Consider the following 20,908-nt stretch of genomic DNA (forward strand, 5'->3'; position numbering starts at 1 on the left):
AGTAGAATTCAATAATTAAGCTAAATCGTAGTAAACAAAAGGGTATTGTAAGGGTTAAGTCATGGAAGGGCAGCTCGGACCCGTGCCATGCTCCTCCTGTGCCATGTGGGAAATCAGGGACACTGTCCCTGACAACTATGTGTGCAGGAAGTGTGTCCAGCTGCAGCTCCTAGCGGACCGCATGGCGGCGCTGGAGCTGCGAATGGACTCACTCTGGAGCATACGCGATGCTGAGGATCTTGTGGATAGCACATTCAGTGAGTTGGTCACACCGCAGGTAAAGGCTAGCTCAGACAGTAAATGGGTGACCAAAAGGCAGGGTAAAGGCAGGAAGGTAGTGCAGGAGTCACCTGCGGTCATCTCCCTCCAAAACAGGTTTACCGTTTTGGGTACTGTTGGGGGAGATGACTTATCAGGGGAAGGCACCAGCAGCCAGGTTCAGGGCACCATGACTGGCTCTGCTGCACAGAAGGGCGGGAAAAAGAGGGATAGGGCTATAGTGATAGGGGATTCAATTGTAAGGGGGATAGATAGGAGTTTCTGTGGCCGAGACCGAGACTCCAAGATGGTATGTTGCCTCCCTGGTGCAAGGGTCAAGGATGTCTCGGAGCGGGTGCAGAGCATTCTGAAGGGGGAGGGGGATCAGCCAGTTGTCGTGGTACATGTAGGTACCAACGATGTAGGTAAAAAGAGGGAGGAGGTCCTACAAGCTGAATTTAGGGAGTTAGGAGCTAAATTGAAAAGTAGGACCTCAAAGGTAGTAATCTCTGGATTGCTACCAGTGCCACGAGCTAATAAGTTTAGAGAGAGTAAGATAGATAAGCTAAATACGTGGCTTGAGCAGTGGTGCAAGGGAGAGGGATTTAAATTCCTGAGGCATTGGAACCAGTTCTTGGGGAGGAGTGACCTGTACCAAGGGGACGGTCTACACCTGAACTGTGAGGGAGCCGATGTCCTCGGGGTAATATTTTCTAGGGCGGTTCGGGAGGATTTAAACTAATTTGGCAGGGGGATGGGAACCTAGGTAGTGGAAAAGAGGGAAGTCATATGAAGTCAGAAATAGATGGTAGAAAGGTGAGAAGCAATAAGCAAAGGAGAGAAACACAAAGGGCCAAACTAATTCATAATGAGAGTGTGAAAAAAGCAAGCCTGAAGGCTTTGTATCTTAATGCTAGAAGCATTAGGAACAAGGTGGATGAATTAGTTGTGGAAATAGAGGTAAACAAGTATGATTTGATTGGGATTACAGAAACGTGGCTGCAGGGTGGGCAAGGCTGGGAACTTAACATCCAGGGATATACAATATTTAGGAAGGATCGGCAAAAAGGTAGGGGAGGTGGGGTAGCATTGCTGGTAAAGGAGGGGATTAATGCAATGGAAAGGAAGGATATTAACTCGGATGAAACGGAATCTGTATGGGTAGAAATGAGAAATAGCAAGGGGAGGAAAATGTTAGTGGGTGTGATATATAGGCCTCCAAATAGTAATATGGAGGTGAGGGAAGGCATAAAAAGGGAAATTAGAGAAGCGTGCGATAAGAGCACAGCTGTCATCATGGGTGACTTTAATTTACATATTGATTGGACTACCCAAATTAGTAAAAATTCTGAGGAGGAGGAATTCCTGGAATGTTTTCGGGACGGTTATCTGGACCAATATGTCGAGGAGCCGACTCGAGATCAGGCCATTTTAGACTGGGTATTGTGCAATGAGAAGGGACTTATCAGCAATCTTCTTGTACGAGGCCCCTTGGGTCAGAGCGATCATAATATGATCGAGCTCTCAGTCGAGATGGAGAGTGAGGAAATTGAATCAGAGACTAAGGTCCAGAACTTAAATAAAGGGAATTACGAGGGTATGAGACGGGAATTGGGTAAGATTGATTGGGTGGTGTTCCTGGGGGGATTGACAGTGGATAGACAATGGCAAGCATTCAAAGATAGAATGGAAGAATTCCAGAACATGTTTATACCGGTTTGGCATAAAAATAAACCTAAAAAGGTGACTCAACCGTGGATAACGAGGGAAATTAGGGACAGCATAAAATCAAAAAAAAGGGCATATCAACTGGCAAAAAAAAGCACCAGACCGGAAGATTGGGGGCAGTACAGGATACAGCAAAAGAGGACAAAGGGATTAATCAGGAAGGGGAAAATAGAATACGAAAGTAAACTTGCAGCAAACATAAAGACAGACTGCAAAAGCTTTTATCGGTATATCAGGAGGAAAAGACTGGTAAAATCCCAAGTCGGTCCCTTGCAGTCCGATTCGGGAGAATATATAATGGAGAATAAGGAAATGGCAGACCAATTAAACTCATACTTTGGTTCTGTATTCACAAAGGAGGACACAAATAACCTCCCAGGAATATCGGCAAACATAGGGACTAATGAGAGGGAGGAGCTGACAGAAATTAGTATCTCTAGGGATATGGTGTTGGGTAAGTTGAGGGGACTGAAGGCCGACAAATCCCCGGGGCCTGATAAACTACATCCTAGGGTACTTAAGGAGGTGGCCCTGGAGATAGCAGATGCTCTAAGGATCATCTTCCGGAACTCCATTGACTCGGGAACAGTACCCGTGGATTGGAGGGTAGCTAATGTTACCCCAATATTTAAAAAGGGGGGTAGAGAGAAAGCAGGGAATTATAGACCAGTAAGCCTTACATCGGTTGTGGGCAAAATGCTAGAGTCCATTATTAAGGATAAAATAGCGGAGCACTTGACAAATGGGGAAAGGATCGGGCAGAGTCAACATGGATTTACAAAGGGTAAATCGTGTTTGACTAATCTGCTGGAATTTTTTGAGGAAGTAACTGGTAAAATAGATGGGGGAGAGCCAGTGGATGTGGTGTACCTTGACTTCCAGAAAGCCTTCGATAAGGTTCCACACAAAAGATTATCATGCAAAATTAAGGCTCATGGGATTGGGGGCAAAGTATTAACGTGGATAGAGAACTGGCTGGCGGATAGAAAACAGAGAGTTGGAATAAACGGCTCGTTTTCGGAGTGGCAGGCAGTGACCAGCGGGGTGCCGCAAGGATCTGTCCTGGGACCCCAGCTGTTCACAATATATATAAATGATCTGGATCAGGGAATTGGATGCAATATTTCCAAATTCGCTGACGACACTAAACTAGGAGGAGGGGTGGGCTCTGATGAGGATGTCAGGAGGCTACAGTGCGATTTGGACAGGTTGGGGGAATGGGCGGATACGTGGCAGATGCACTATAATGTGGATAAATGCGAGGTTATCCACTTTGGGGGTAAAAACAGGAGGGTAGATTATTATCTAAATGGCAATAGATTGGGAGATGGGGAAGTGCAGAGGGACCTGGGTGTTCTTGTGCACCAGTCACTGAAGGAGAGCATGCAGGTGCAACAGGCGATTAAGAAGGCAAATGGTATGTTGGCCTTCATATCAAGGGGGTTCGAGTATAGGAATAGGGATACCTTACTACAGCTGTACAAGGTGCTGGTGAGACCGCATCTGGAGTATTGTGTACAGTTTTGGTCGCCCCATCTGCGGAAGGATGTTCTTGCCATGGAAAGAGTGCAACGGCGATTCACCAGGCTGATACCTGGAATGGCGGGAATGACCTACGAAGAGAGATTAAATAGTTTGGGCTTGTACTCACTGGAGTTTAGAAGATTGAGAGGGGATCTCATCGAAACATATAAAATTATGGCAGGCCTGGACAGGCTGAATTCAGAGAGAATGTTTCCAATGGCCGGGGAGCACAGAACCAGGGGCCACAGTCTAAAAATAGCGGGCAAATCATTTAAAACAGAGATGAGGAAGAATTTCTTCACTCAAAGAGTGGTGAGCCTGTGGAATTCCCTGCCACAGAGGGCTGTGAAGGCTAATTCAATAAATATTTTCAAGAGAGAATTGGATATATTTCTGAAGGCTAAGGGGATAAAGGGTTACGGAGAAAAGGCGGGGACGGGGTACTGAACTGGTAAGATCAGCTATGATCTCAGACGAAGATCAGCCATGATCTCATTGAATGGCGGAGCAGGCTCGAAGGGCCGAATGACCTACTCCTGTTCCTATCTCTATGTATGTATCTATGTATGATCCCCACCGCCTGTGAGACGTGCGCTCTCTGATCCCCCACTGCCTCTGAGACGTGCGCTCTCTGACCCCCACCCACTCTGAGACGTGCGCTCTCTGATCCTCACCGCCTCTGAGATGTGCGCTCTCTGACCCCCACCGCCTCTGAGACGTGCGCTCTCTGACCCCCACCGCCTCTGAGACGTGCGCTCTCTGACCCCCACCCACTCTGAGACGTGCGCTCTCTGATCCTCACCGCCTCTGAGATGTGCGCTCTCTGACCCCCACCGCCTCTGAGACGTGCGCTCTCTGACCCCCACCCACTCTGAGACGTGCGCTCTCTGATCCTCACCGCCTCTGAGATGTGCGCTCTCTGACCCCCACCGCCTCTGAGACATGCGCTCTCTGACCCCCACCGCCTCTGAGATGTGCGCTCTCTGACCCCCACCGCCTCTGAGACGTGCGCTCTCTGACCCCCACCGCCTCTGAGACGTGCGCTCTCTGACCCCCACCGCCTCTGAGACGTGCGCTCTCTGACCTCCACCGCCTGTGAGACGTGCGCTCTCTGAACCCCACCGCCTGTGAGACGTGCGCTCTCTGATCCCCCACCGCCTCTGAGACGTGCGCTCTCTGACCCCCACCGCCTCTGAGACGTGCGCTCTCTGACCCCCACCGCCTCTGAGACGTGCGCTCTCTGACCTCCACCACCTGTGAGACGTGCGCTCTCTGATCCCCACCGCCTGTGAGACGTGCGCTCTCTGATCCCCCACTGCCTCTGAGACGTGCGCTCTCTGACCCCCACCGCCTCTGAGACGTGCGCTCTCTGACCCCCACCCACTCTGAGACGTGCGCTCTCTGATCCTCACCGCCTCTGAGATGTGCGCTCTCTGACCCCCACCGCCTCTGAGACGTGCGCTCTCTGACCCCCACCACCTCTGAGACGTGCGCTCTCTGACCCCCACCCACTCTGAGACGTGCGCTCTCTGATCCTCACCGCCTCTGAGATGTGCGCTCTCTGACCCCCACCGCCTCTGAGACGTGCGCTCTCTGACCCCCACCCACTCTGAGACGTGCGCTCTCTGATCCTCACTGCCTCTGAGATGTGCGCTCTCTGACCCCCACCGCCTCTGAGACGTGCGCTCTCTGACCCCCACCGCCACTGAGACGCGCGCTCTCTGACCCCCACCGCCTCTGAGACGTGCGCTCTCTGACCCCCACCCACTCTGAGACGTGCGCTCTCTGATCCTCACCGCCTCTGAGATGTGCGCTCTCTGACCCCCACCGCCTCTGAGACGTGCGCTCTCTGACCCCCACCACCTCTGAGACGTGCGCTCTCTGACCCCCACCCACTCTGAGACGTGCGCTCTCTGATCCTCACCGCCTCTGAGATGTGCGCTCTCTGACCCCCACCGCCTCTGAGACGTGCGCTCTCTGACCCCCACCCACTCTGAGACGTGCGCTCTCTGATCCTCACCGCCTCTGAGATGTGCGCTCTCTGACCCCCACCGCCTCTGAGACGTGCGCTCTCTGACCCCCACCGCCACTGAGACGTGCGCTCTCTGACCCCCCAACTGCCTGTGAGACGTGCGCTCTCTGACCCCCACCGCCTCTGAGACATGCGCTTTCTGACCCCCACCGCCTCTGAGACGTGCGCTCTCTGACCCCCACCGCCTCTGAGACGTGCGCTCTCTGACCCCCACCGCCTCTGAGACGTGCGCTCTCTGACCTCCACCACCTGTGAGACGTGCGCTCTCTGATCCCCACCGCCTGTGAGACGTGCGCTCTCTGATCCCCCACTGCCTCTGAGACGTGCGCTCTCTGACCCCCACCGCCTCTGAGACGTGCGCTCTCTGACCCCCACCCACTCTGAGACGTGCGCTCTCTGATCCTCACCGCCTCTGAGATGTGCGCTCTCTGACCCCCACCGCCTCTGAGACGTGCGCTCTCTGACCCCCACCGCCTCTGAGACGTGCGCTCTCTGACCCCCACCCACTCTGAGACGTGCGCTCTCTGATCCTCACCGCCTCTGAGATGTGCGCTCTCTGACCCCCACCGCCTCTGAGACGTGCGCTCTCTGACCCCCACCGCCTCTGAGACGTGCGCTCTCTGACCTCCACCGCCTGTGAGACGTGCGCTCTCTGATCCCCACCGCCTGTGAGACGTGCGCTCTCTGATCCCCCACCGCCTCTGAGACGTGCGCTCTCTGACCCCCACCGCCTCTGAGACTTGCGCTCTCTGACCCCCACCCACTCTGAGACGTGCGCTCTCTGATCCTCACCGCCTCTGAGACGTGCGCTCTCTGACCCCCAACCGCCTCTGAGACGTGCGCTCTCTGATCCCCAACCACCTCTGAGACGTGCGCTCTCTGATCCCCCACCGCCTCTACATAGAAACATAGAAGATAGGAGCAGGAGTAGGCCATTCGGTCCCTTGAGCCTGCTCTGCCATTCAGTGCGATTATGGCTGATCATCCAAATTCAGTACCCTGCCCCTGCTTTCTCCCCATATCCCTTGATCCCTTTAGCCTTAAGAAATATATCCAACTCCTTCTTGAATATATTTCATGAATTGGCCTCTACTGCCTTCTGTGGTAGAGAATTCCACAGGTTCAGCAATCTCTGGGTGAAGAAATTCCTCCTCATTTCTGTCCTAAATGGCTCATCCCTTATCCTTAGACTGTGACCCCTGGTTCTGGACTCCCTGACCATCGGGAACATCCTTCCTGCATCTAGTCTGTCCAGTCCTGTCAGAATGTTATAAGTTTCAATGAGATCTCCTCTCATTCTTCTAAACTCCAGCGAATATAAGCCCAATCGACCCAATCTCTCCTCATACGTCATTCCTGCCATCCCAGGTATCAGCCTGGTGAATCTTCACTGAACTCCTTCCATGGCAAGAACATCCTTCCTCAGAGAAGGTGACCAAAACTGCACACAATACTCAAGATGTGGTCTCACCAAGGCCCTGTACAACTGCAGCAAGACATCCTTGTTCCTGTACTCGAACCCTCTCGCTACAAAGGCCTGTAACGATCAATAACATGTCATTCTATAGCGGACACTAGGTGGAGCCGTAGAGCTGTGTAGAGCTGGATGTAGCTGTATGTATAAGACTACACTGCCCAGCTGTATATATATTAAGACTACATTACCCATGAGGCACTAGGCTACCCACAAGGCAACAGTCAAGATGGAAGCCTCTACAGATACTGTACCGGTCCACATGTGCTCAATAAAAGTAACTAGCAAAAGCTAGCTGTGTTCATAATAAGAATGTCTAGTTATTAATGGACATAACATGGTACCAGGGTGGTGAAGATCTGCTGAAAATTGTGAAAAGCGACATGGAGAATTTGAAGCCACCAGTGCGTTTGAATCTCACAGAAAAAATCGACTACAATTGGCAGACTTTTAAATAGCAATTCGAACTCTACATTGCAGCCATCGGATTCGGTACGAAGCCAGACGCAAGGAAGATAGCGTTGCTGCTCACGGTTGCAGGCCCACAGGCGATAGAGGTATTTAATACATTTGTATTTAATCCAGCGGAGAACAGAGAAAAATTAGAAGATGTGGTAAAAAAATTTGATGCACATTGCTCTCCCAAAAAGAATGAGACGTATGAAAGATACATCTTCCGTTCTCGGACACAGCAACAAAATGAGACTTTTGTTAGCTTTATAACTGATCTGAAACTGAAAGCACAGACATGTAATTTCTCTGAGCTGAAAGCATCCATGATTCGTGACCAGATTGTGTTTGGTATTCATGATAAAAAAGTCAGGGAACGTCTGTTGAGAGAAACCGAACTAAATTTGGAAAATGCGGTGAAAATATGCCAAGCCAGCGAGCTAGCTCGAAAGCACGCGAAGACTTTCAGTGAAATCAATAATGATGCGATTGTAATGAGTGAAAATGCTGCTGTCAGTGCTGTGTCCTACAAGGGGAGGAAACATGGGCAGAACAGAAATGAAAAGCAATCGGAGGATGAAATTTTTAATTGAAAACGCTGTGGTTACAAACACCAGTTAAGACAATGCCCAGCGTTTGGAAAAATGTGCACAAAGTGTAATGGAAAGAATCACTTTGCCAAACAATGCTTTTCAAAAGTAAAAACAATGAAGGGGCAACAAGTTAATGTGATTGAGGACACTGATTTAAGTGAAACATTTTTTGTAGGAATGGTGTCATGTGACGATATCAAAAAAGATACAGAAAATGTGCAGCCCTCAGAAATGGACAATGCTGAACATAAAGTCAATGCAGTAAAAGTGGACAAATGGATGATCCCACTGCAGATAAATGGAGCATTAGTTACATTGAAACTGGACACTGGGGCAAAAGCAAACTTAATCAGTATGAGTGACATAAAAAATATGAAAGAAAAGCCCAAAATACAGAAAAAGTCAGTACCACTGAAAAGCTATAATGGACAGAAAATAGATAGCTTAGGTGTATGCAGACTTAAAGTGACAGTCAAAGACAAAGTGCATCATCTCATGTTTTCTGTTGTGGCTGAAAGACTTGATTCGATACCAGGTGACAAAGCTTGTGAAGACTTAGAACTGGTCAAGAGAGTCTACCGTATAAACTGTGCTATAAGCAGACCAGATGACTCAGGTGATGAAGCAGAGAGCCCATCAAGGATGAAAAGGCCAAAGGGTATCCATGTCTTCAAAAAGCCTAGTTTCTCCAAGAAGAAAGAAAAAGACTTTAAGGTCAAAGAGAAGCCAAAGGAAGAAAAGCACAAAGAGGAAAAACACAAGGAGAAAAAGTCCAAAGATATAACCGCAGCAGATGTTGTTAAGCAGTGGAAAGAGAAAAAGAAAAAGAAGAAGCCTGCACCAGAGCAGGAAGCAGTTCCGGTGGATAATCCTTCTTCCCTCGGGCCAATCTTTGGTGTTCCATTAGCCGAGGCTGCTGAGAGGACTATGCTGTATGATGGGATCCAGCTGCCAGCAGTTTTTCGAGAGTGCATTGACTACATTGAGAGTTATGGCATGAAGAGTGAAGGAAACACTGAAACCCTCTCCAAGCAAAGATCGCAAGGAGACCTCGATCTATACAAGAGCAGATTGATGACAATGCCGCAACTGCATCTTGTCATTCACCGCCAGAACAATCTCATGAAGACACATCAGACTTACCCGTGTTGAGAAGATCCACACGTGAAGTAAAAGAGCCTGATAGACTTAATCTTTGAGTACAATATAAAGCTTTGAAAATGTGTTGACTGTTTTGAAAATGTTTATGTTTATACAGCACTAACAAAAGTGTTACTGATATTATCTTTATTGTTTTCTTGAAAGTTGATTGATATAGATTTTGCTAAACCTCAAAGAAAGGGGGATGTAACGATCAATAACATGTCATTCAATGGTGGACACTAGGTGGAGCCGTAGAGCTGTGTAGAGCTGGATATAGCTGTATGTATAAGACTACACTACCCAGCTGTATATATATTAAGACTACATTACACATGAGGCACTAGGCTACCCACAAGGCAACAGTCAAGATGGAAGCCTCTACAGATACTGTACCGGTCCACATATGCTCAATAAAAGTAACTAGCAAAAGCTAGCTGTGTTCATAATAAGAATGTTTAGTTATTAATGAACATAACAAGGCCAACATACCATTTGCCTTCTTAACCGCCTGCTGCACCTGCATGCTTACCTTCAGCGACTGGTGCACAAGGACACTCAGGTCTCGTTGCACTTCCCCTTCTCACAATCTATTGCCATTCAGATAATAATTTGCCTTCCTGTTTTTAACACCAAAGTGGATAACCTCGCATTTATTCATGTTATGTTGCATCTGCCATGCTTCTGCCCAATCACCCAACCTGTCCAAATCATCCTGGAGTTTCTCGGCATCCTCCTCACAGCACACACGCCCACCCAGCTTTGTGTCGTCTGCAAACTTGGAGATATTACATCTAGTTCCCTTGTCTAGATCATTAATATATATTGTGAATAGTTGGGGTCCAAGGACCGATCCCTGCAGTACCCCACTAGTCATTGCCTGCCACTCGGAAAAAGACCCGTTTATTCCAACTCTTTGCTTTCTGTCTGCCAACCAGTTCTCTATCCAAGTCAAGTCTTATGTGGGACCTCATCGAAACCCTTTTGAAAGTCCAAATACACCACATCCACTGGTTCTCCCTTATCTATTTTACCAGTTACATCCTCAAAAAATTCCAGTAGATTAGTCAAGCACGATTTACCTTTTGTAAATCCATGTTGACTTTGTCCGATCCTGTCACTGTTTTCCAAGTGCTCTGCTATTACATCTTTTATAATGGACTCTAGCATTTTCCTCACTACTGATGTCAAGCTTACCGGTCTGTAATTCCCCATTTTCCCTCTACCACCTTTTTTGAATAGTGGGGTAACATTAGCTACCCTCCAATCCATGGGTACTGTTCCAGATTCCATCGAATGTTGGAAGATGACCAGCAATGCATCTACTATTTCTAGGGCCACTTCCTTAAGTACCCTAGGATGTAGATTATCAGGCCCTGGGGATTTATTGGCCTTCAATCCCATCAATTTCCCTAACACCATTTCCCTACAAATACTGATTTCATTCAGTTCCTCCCTTTCATCAGACCCTATGTTCCCCGACATCTCTGGGAGGTTATTTGTGTCCTCCTTTGTGAAGACAGAACTAAAATATTTATTTAATTGGTCTGCCATTTCTTTGTTCCCCATTATAAATTCCCCTGATTCTGACTGCAAGGGACCTAGGCTTGACTTCACCATTCTTTTTCTCTTCACATATCTATAAAAGCTTTTACAGTCAGTTTTTATGTTCCATGCAAGCTTACTCTCATATTCTATTTTCCCCTTCTTAATTAATCCCTTTGTCCTCCTTTGTTGAATCCTAAACTGCTCTCAATCCTCAGGTTTGCTGCTTTTTCTGGCCAATTTATATGTCCTCTCCTTGGATCTTATGATATCCCTAATTTCCCTTGTTAGCCACAGTTGAGTCACCTTTTTTGTTTTATTTTTATGCCAAACTGGGATGAACAAATTCTGTAGTTCATCCATGCGGTCTTTGAATGTTTGCCATTGCCTATCCACTGTCAACCTTTTGAGTGACATTCCCCAATCAATCCTACCCAACTCACGTCTCATACCATTGTAGTTTCCTTTATTTAAATTCAGGACCCTAGTCTCTGAGTCAACTACTTCACTCTCCATCTTAATGAAGAATTCTATCATATTATGATCGCTCCGACACAAGGGGCCTCGTACAGCAATATTGCTAATTAATCCTTTCTCATTACACAATACCCAGTCTAAGATGGGTATTATGATCCCCACCACCTCTGAGACGTGCGCTCTCTGATCCCCACCGCCTGTGAGACGTGCGCTCTCTGATCCGCACCACCTCTGAGACGTGCGCTCTCTGATCCCCACCGCCTGTGAGACATGCGCTCTCTGATCCCCACCGCCTGTGAGACGTGCGCTCTCTGATCCCCACCGCCTGTGAGACGTGCGCTCTCTGATCACCACCGCCACTGAGACGTGCGCTCTCTGACCCCCACCGCCTCTGAGACGTGCGCTCTCTGACCCCCACCGCCACTGAGACGTGCGCTCTCTGACCCCCACCGCCTCTCAGACGTGCGCTCTCTGATCCCCACCGCCTCTGAAACGTGTGCTCTCTGATCCCCAACTCCTCTGAGACGTGCGCTCTCTGACCCCCACCGCCTCTGAGACGTGCGCTCTCTGATCCCCACCGCCACTGAGACGTGCGCTCTCCGACCCCCACCGCCTCTGAGACGTGCACTCTCTGATCCCCACTGCCTCTGAGACGTGCACTCTCTGATTCCCACCGCCTCTGAGACGTGCGCTCTCTGACCCCCACCGCCACTGAGACGTGCGCTCTCCGGCCCCCACCGCCTCTGAGATGTGCGCTCTCTGACCCCCACCGCCTCTGAGAAATCGGAGGTGGCCAATTCTTTATCTCAAACAATAACAGAAAATGCTGGAAACACTCAGACAGCATTTTCCGTTCTTTACAGATGCTGCTTGACTTGCTGAGTTTCATCATTTTCTGCTTTTGGTTGCGATTTCCAGCAGTTGCATTATATCCCCCTATAATTTCAGTTGACTAAAGGAAACCTGGAATAAAAATCAGGCAAATTTCAAATAACAATATGAACAGGATTTAGTCAAGCTTCACTCTCACCCACATCTCCAAGAGAATGTAACTCCTTTTAAAACTAAAAACACATTATATTGCGAATTACTACACAGACCACAAGAGTAAACTTTAACAGGACTTTACTGGTTGAAGGTCAGGGCGGATCTGCCCAATAAATCCTTACACAGCACTTACACACCGGTGTGGTCACCACCGGTATTACAGTATACAGTAGCCAAGATAAAGTAGTGCAACCCTTAAAATAGTTCTCTTAAAGGTGGAACGTTACATACACTACAATCCTCCCTTTTTAGGTTAACAGTATATATTCCCATTAAACATAACATCATAACATATATACACAACTTCATGTAAACAGTTCACAGATTCAGTCTCTCTGGAGGCTTCCTGACTCGGTCCGGATAACGCCTCGGTGGTGTAGTAGTTTTTGGTGGTGTAGTAGGTTCTTCTGGCAAGGTCGATTCTGCTTGCAGGCCAGTGTCAGGTTCATCTGATTCCAGTATTACCGGATCGGAGGTAGATGTCCTGGGTATCTCTGCTTCAACATTAGGCGTATAGAGTTGTGGAGTAGATTGGCCCTTTTCGGATGACTCTATGATCTGGTCAACATGGCGCCTTATTATGCTTTCCCCAATGTCCACGGTATACATCAGCGGTCCTAGCCATTTGCAAATAGTTCCAGGCTGCCATTTCTCTGTACGGTAGTCCCGGGCCAAAACTTGTTGACCTATCTGGAAGGTTCTAGTTGGCTTTTCATTCATGCCTTGAAATTGCCGGTTCTCTACGTCCCTTCTGATGTTTGGCTTGATCAAATCCAGCCGGCATCTTAGTCTTCTATTGAAAAACATCATGGCGGGAGTTTGGTTTGTGACCGCATGTGTTGCATTCCTGTACGCCAACAAGAAGTTATCTACCTTATGTTGTAGCTTTATGTCTTCATTACCCATGGCCTTTATGGCCTTCTTGAAGGTCTGGACAAACCTTTCAGCTAATCCATTGGTGGCGGGATGGTATGGGGCGGATGTGTAGTGCTTAACCCCATTGCTTTTTAAGAACTTCTTGAATTCTTCGGACACAAATTGCGGTCCATCAACAGAACAGATCTGTTCCGGCAGCCCATTCCTGGCAAATATGGTCCTTAATACTGTGATGGTTTTTTCCGTGGTGGTGGAGGACATCTTTATTACCTCCGGCCACTTGGAGTGTGCATCCACCGCGATTAAAAACATTGAGTCCATAAATGGACCAGCAAAGTCGATATGTACCCTTTGCCATGGAGATGAGGGCCACTCCCATGGATGCAGAGGAGCTTGTGGTGGGGCGTTTTGGACCTTCTGGCATCCTAGACAGCTCTTGGTCATTTCTTCGATGTCTCCATCGATACCTGGCCACCACACAAACGCTCTGGCTAGGTTCTTCATTTTCACTCCACCCAGATGCCCCTCGTGAAGCTCCTTTAGCACTTTATGCTGGAGTTTGGGTGGAATCACCACTCTGGATCCACACATCAAAGTTCCTCGGCACACTGACAGCTGTTCTCTTCTTTGCGAAAATGCTGGCAACATTGGTTCGCCATGTGCTGGCCATCCCTTCACCGTTAAATCGTAGACTCGTGAGAGAGTCGGGTCATTTCTTGTTTCCTTTTCGATCGTAGAATTGGTTACTGGTAGACATTCCACTATGGTTGAGTGGAACATCTCCACTGGGTCCACTGTAGGCGCCTCTTCTACCGTTGGCAACGGTAGGCGCGATAACCCGTCAGCATTCCCATGCTGTTTGGACCCTTTGTATTCGATGTCATATTGGTGTGCCCCTAGGAAAATGGACCACCTCTGTAGCCTTTGCGCTGTCATCGTGGAAACGGCCTTGTTAGGGTTGAATATGGATACCAACAGCTGGTGGTCTGTCAGCAGTGTAAACTTCTTGCCCTGCAGGTAATGATTGAATTTCTTTACTCCCCACACAAGGCTGAGAGCCTCCCTATCTATCTGAGCATAGTTGCGCTCAGCGGAGGTCAATGATCTGGATGCGAATGCGACTGGCCTTTCCGAGCCATTTGGCAACTTGTGTGAGAGTACTGCTCCAATACCATAAGGGGAAGCATCACAAGCTAGACGAAGAGGTAGCGTTGGGTTGAAGTGAGCCAACACTTCCTCAGAGGTGATCAATGCCTTGCTTTTGCGAAAGGCCTTCTTACAGTTCTCGCTCCACTTCCATGGTACTTCTTTCCGCAACAGAGCATTCAGCGGGTGCAGCACCGTGGATAGATTTGGCAGAAACTTATGGTAATAGTTAATCAACCCCAGAAACGACCTCAACTGGGATACATTTTCCGGAGCGGGGGCCTTCACAACAGCTTCGATCTTGTCAGGTGACTTGTGCAGCCCCTCTTGGTCAATGACATGACCACAGTACGAGATCCGTTTCTGGAAGAACTCACATTTCTGGCGATTAACTCGAAGGCCATATTCCTTCAACCTGGTGAGCACCAGTTTCAAATTTGCGAGGTGTTCCTCCTCGTCCTCTCCTGTAATCAGGATATCGTCCAAGTAACACTGAGTGCTTGGAATTCTCTGTAAGACCTGCTCCATGGCCCTCTGCCAAATTGCTGGAGCCGAAGCCACTCCAAAAACCAGTCTATTATATCGATACAAGCCTCTGTGCGTGTTGATTGTGAGATACTGGCGCGACTCTTCCTCAACTTCCATCTGTAAGTACGCTTTCGCCAGGTCTATCTTGGTGAAGTGTTTCCCACCAGCCAATGAAGCAAAGATATCCTCAATCCGCGGAAGCGGATATTGTACCGTGTGAAGCACCGGATTAACTGTGATCTTGAAGTCTCCGCAGATGCGGACCTTTCCCGGTTCCCCTGGCTTGTTACTCGATGAATGCTTCATGACGGGAACAATGGGCATGGCCCACTCACTCCAGTCCACCTTAGACAGTACCCCTGAACGTTCAAGCTCTTCCAGTTCAGCCTCCACAGCAGGTCGTATCGCATAAGGTACCGATATGGCTTTGAAAAATTTTGGGGTTGCATGTTCTGCAATCTTGATTTTCGCCTTAATTCCTCTCAGTATTCCCAGTCCCTGTTGGAATACCTCTTCAGCCTCATCCAATATTCTGGACAATCGTTCAGGTTTGACATCTTTCTTTCCGGAATCTACCGTTATCGTGTTTAGGGAGTGCCAGTCCATATTTATTTTCCTGATCCACTCCCGTCCCAGAAGTGGTGGACCTCCCTCGGGTAGTACATATATGTCCATTCCTTGGTGTTCTTTGCCCTTGTGTAACACCTTGACTTTTATCTTTCCGATGGGGTATACTTTTTGCCCCGTGTATGTCTTCAATACTATCTTCGTATCCCGTAGGGGAATATGTTTGAATAACTTTTTGTAATCTTGCTTATTCATGACCGTCAACGCCGATCCAGTGTCCAATTCCATCTTCACTTGGACTTTTGCAATCTGCAGTGTGACCCAGATAGTTTGTCGGTCAGTTTCCTTACTCACATTGTGAATTCTCAGACTACCCAGTTCCTTGCTGTTGGAGTCTGAATCCGAATTCTGTTCATCTGAACTCTTCACAGTCACCTTATGTACCTTTCTGTACTTCTCCTGTGGTGACTTATTGTTGCTGGTCTTCTTTCCTGACCGGCATACTTTAGCTATGTGACCAAGCTTGCCACATTTTCTACATTCCTGGTTTTTAAACCAGCATTGGTTCTGATGGTGTTTTGTCTTCCCACAACGATAACATTTTGTTGTACCCGAAGCCATTTGATCTACGCTGAGTACCGCTGCCTTCAGCTACATTTCCGCAGTGCCTCTCGCTGCGGCTTCGTGCGATGCTGCAATAGTGACAGCCTTATCAAGTGTAAGATCATTCTCTTCGAGCAGTCGCTTTTGTGTTCCTTCCTTCGACATCCCACACACGAACTTGTCTCTCAGTGCCTCTGTCAGATTTTCCCCAAACTGACAGTATTTTGCTAGCCTACGCAGTTCAACCAAGTACTCCGCGTTGCTTTCCTCTTTCAGTTGCGTTCTCACATAAAATTTAAATCGTTCCGCTAACATCAGCGGTGTGGGGTTCAAATGATCCTTCAGGACAGCAACAATATTAGCGAAAGTCTGATCCGCCGGTTTAGCTGGTGATAGAAGATGCTTCAATAGCCCGTATGTCTTCGCACCCATTGAGTTTAGTAAGGTTATTGCTTTATCATCATTTGATATGTTATTTGACTTACAATATATCTCTATGCGTTCTACAAACGTGGCCCAATCTTCCACCTCGGAATCGAAATCGTTGATGTTACCACGCTCAGGCATCTTCGCAATCTTTTTGAGAGACAACAACGAAATTTTTCTTTAACTTTTTTTTTTCAAAAAAAAAAATATGGCGGTTTCCCGCGCTTACCTTCTTCCCCGCCTCCAAAAATGGCGGTTTCCCGCGCTTGTCTTCTTCCCCGCCTCTGAAAATGGCGGTTTCCCGCACTCACACGGTCTCCCTCGCTCGCTCGGTCTCGTTCGCCCTCACTCGCTCGGTCTATCTCTCCCGCTCGCTCGGGCTCTGGCTCTCCCGCTGGCTGTGACGGCGATTGCCGTATTGCTGCGTTCGCCCTCCCCAGCAGTTTTCAATCGCGCCTCCCAGCCCCTCTTGCAGTCCGGTCCTTTGCCCCCCGGCTGCGGCTGAGTTCTCCGCGGTTTTCTTTTATTTGTTTTATTTTCCCCCGCGCAAGCGGTTCTTGGTTGCTGCGCCTCGCGGCCTCGGTAGCTGCCCGGCCTTGTTTACCGGTCACGGTCGAGCTTGCTCTCGACGCCGTTGCGTCTCCCAGCCCGCTTGCAGCCCGGTCTCTCACACCGGCTGCGTTTGCCTGCACCGCGGCTTCCGTGCCTTACGCTGCCCCAGTCTCAGCGCCTCTGGCCCCGACTTCTGTCCGGCTCTTTTTCCCCCGGCCGTGGTCGAGTTCTCCGCCCTTATCCTCTGTTTTAAAAAAAAACTTCTCCCCTACTCACAGTCAACGTGGCCGACTTGCTTATCGTCGCTGATCGGCTCACCCACCACCGCGATATAAGGGACGATCACTGCCTGTTGCTGATGGAAGGCTTCGTGTCAGAATTCTTCCTTCTTCCTTGCTCTGCAGACTCGAGTCTTCTCTCAGCAGAATGACGAGGGCGGATTCCTCTTCTCGACGCCCGTTAACTGCCTTGGATGTATCTCTGCCGCAGGGTAAGATCGAACTCGTCGCCACTGTTAAGTCTGTGTGTTATATTGCGAATTACTACACAGACCACAAGAGTAAACTTTAACAGGACTTTACTGGTTGAAGGTCAGGGCGGATCTGCCCAATAAATCCTTACACAGCACTTATATACCGGTGTGGTCACCACCGGTATTACAGTATACAGTAGCCAAGATAAAGTAGTGCAACCCTTAAAATAGTTCTCTTAAAGGTGGAACGTTACATACACTACATTACGCAACAAACCAATACAGTAGAATCTACTTTCAGTGTTCAGCAATTGCAGTATTGCTCAATTTTGAAATGTAAAAACAACATTTGATTCAATGCCCTGTTTGTACACCTGCTTGTGGTACTCGCAACAAGTTGGTTGTATTACAACTCAAAGCTCAGTAGGAAAAACATTTCCAGGTTACTTATTGGATGGACTCTGAGAAGGATTTTTTTGTAATCCTGGCAATCTTGCTGTCAGGAAAATTACATTACTGATGGGGACCTGGTTTGATTGAGGCACACTCTGAACTACATCCACCAGCTCTGAAACCCGAGAGAGCAAGCATTGAAAACAAATGAGAAGGTTTGGATCACTGAGCTCGTCAGAGGATACAAGCTGCCTTTGCCTCCACTGTGAAGGTCAAGATAGAAAGTAGGAGAAGGCAGATTTCAGGACCCACAATGCCGTTAATGTAAAATTTACTATTCTTGAATGGCCTGTTTCTGTGTTGCAACTTCTATGTCTAAATATGAGAATGATTGAATCTCCTGGCTTTTGATGATTGCCATTGTGCACTGGTTGGACGCACTTCATGTCGAGTCTACTAAGATGCCTAGGACTCTTTTAACTTCATCCTTAGCTATTTCAACACTTTTCATGGAGTGCATACACCAACCATTTTCCTTTCTTTACTTTATTGCATTAAATTTCATCTGCCACTGTTCTGCCCACTTACATATCTTGTCCAACTCACCCAGAGAGGTGTAACTGGACATCTCCAAACTCACTGGTTTCAATGCATTGAATGAAACTCATTGCAGATTTGCCAATATCAGGAGTGGAATTTAGACAGCCGATGTTCGCTGTCAAGCCTGATGTATGAATAATAGGCATTTGGGTAGGTGCCTGGGACCCGGTACCCGTGGAACTACTGCAGCAAAGAGTCAAAGCTGTCAGGAGGGGAGAAAATGGGTGAAAAAAAGAGAACAAAAATAGAGGGATCAGTTAAATTCGGAAGTGAAGAGACACTGGAGGATAGAATTAGATCAGGAAATTGAGAGCCTGAAAGATGGGATTAGCAAGTTGATACTTTGAGACTGGGTGCAGCTAGCTGAAAGACTGGAGGGAAATTCAAAAGGCAGAGGAATGGCTCAATATTCTGTACGGAGCAACAAATGAGATAAGAGAAGGAAAACAACCATGAAACTGGGATAGTAAGACTAGTGGGATCCAGTAAGAACTTGAAACAAATTCAGAAAAAGTGCCTTAACAATAATTCAAACAAAAACAAACCAGGAAATGTGAAAGAGAAAAGGCAGAACTAAGAAAGGACAAGAAAACTATGGAAGCAACTGAAAGTTTAGATCTATTGTGAGATGACATGTACGCCAGCAGAGGGAGACATTTTGGTGAGACCAGTTTAGATCTCCTAAAACTGAACATCAGAAATAGGAGTAGGAGTAGGCCATTCGGCCCTTCGAGCCTGCTCCGCCATTCAATGAGATCATGGCTGATCTTCTGCCTCAACTCCATTCACCAGTCCTATCGCCATATCCCTTGATGCCCTTACCAGTCAGAAATCTATCGACTTCTGTTTTGAATATACCCAATGACTGAGCCTCCACAGCCCTCTGGGGGAGAGAATTCCAAAGATTCACCACCCTCTGTGTGAAAAAATGTCTTCTCATCTCAGTCCTGAATGGCCTACCCTTTATCCTGAGGCTGTGGCCCCTGGTTCTAGACTCCCCAGCCAAGGGAAACATTCTCCCAGCATCCACCCTATCAAGCCCTGTAATAATTTTGTATGCTTCAATGAGATCTCCTCTCATTCTTCTGAATTCAAGAGAATACAGGCCTAGTTTACTTAATCTCTTCTTATACGACAGTTCCGCCATCCCAGGAATCAATCTCGTGAACCTTCGTTGCACTCCCTCTATGGCAAGTATATCCTTCCTTAGGTAAGGAGACCAAAATTGTACACAGTACTCCAGGTGTGGTCACTCCAAGGCCCTATATAATTGGAGTAAGACTTCTTTACTCCTGTACTCAAATCCTCTTGTAATGAAGGCTAGCATACCATTTGCCTTCCTAATGGCTTGCTGCACCTGCACATTCACTTTCAGTGACTCATGTACAAGGACACCCAGGTCCCTTTGAGCATCTGCATTCCCCAATCTTTCACCATTTAGGAAATACTCTGCCTTTCTGTTTTTTCTACCAAAGTGGATAACTTCACATTTATCCACATTATATTCCATCTGCCATGTTCTCGCCCACTCACTGAACCTGTCAAGATCCCCTTGAAGCCTTTTCACATCCTCTTCACACCACACACCGCCACCTAGCTTTGTATCATCAGCAAATTTGGAAATGTTAGTTAGTCCCCTCACCCAAATCATTGATATAGATTGTGAATAGCTGGGGCCCACTAGTCACAGCCTGCCATTCTGAAAAAGATCTGTTTATCCCTACTCTTTGTTTTCTGTCTGTTAACCAATTCTCAATCTGTGCTAGTATATTACCCCCATTCCATGTGCCCTAAATTTGTTCACCAACTGTAGTGTATGTAACCTGTACCACCTTAAGAGGATACCTTAAGGTGATGGACTACTTTTTGATGGCTCCTGTACATTGTAGTACCGGTGGTGACCACACCGGTATATAAACCCTGTGGAGCAAAGTGTATTCCAGTTCAGCCCTGACCCTCAATTACTAAAGACCTGTTTAATTATTTCTGTAGCCTATGTCCAGTTATTCAGCATAACTACATTTGGAAACACAGACTCAACAGTGGCGACGAGTCTGATCTTACCTAGCGGCAGTTGCATCAAAGGAAGCTTCGCCTCTGAAACGGGCGTCGATCAAGGACATCCACCCTCAACATCCTGCTGGGCACTGCATAGCATGGGAGGCAATCGGGAACCCGGGTTGGTTTCTGGCCACGAAGTCAAACATCAGTGAACATCCCTTCGACGACAGCGGCGGGTAAGCCCGATCGAGCGGCACGGGGGGGAAGTCGGCCGAGTTGTCAGTAAGAGAAGGGGAGGGAAACGACGAAAAGGGCGGAGAACACGACCGCAGCCGGTGTCAGGGGCCGGACTGCAATCGGGGCAGAGACGCGCAGCAGCCAGAAAAGCGTTTATGTCCACAGGGACCGTGGGAGCGGCGGGGAACAAGAGCAGCAGCGTAGGGGAAAATAAAGGACCGCTGGGAGGCGAGAACGGC

The sequence above is a fragment of the Somniosus microcephalus genome, chromosome 3, assembly GCF_052327205.1.
Source record: "Somniosus microcephalus isolate GS21.2 chromosome 3, FLI_Smic_1.0, whole genome shotgun sequence".
Classification (NCBI taxonomy): Eukaryota; Metazoa; Chordata; class Chondrichthyes; order Squaliformes; family Somniosidae; genus Somniosus; species Somniosus microcephalus.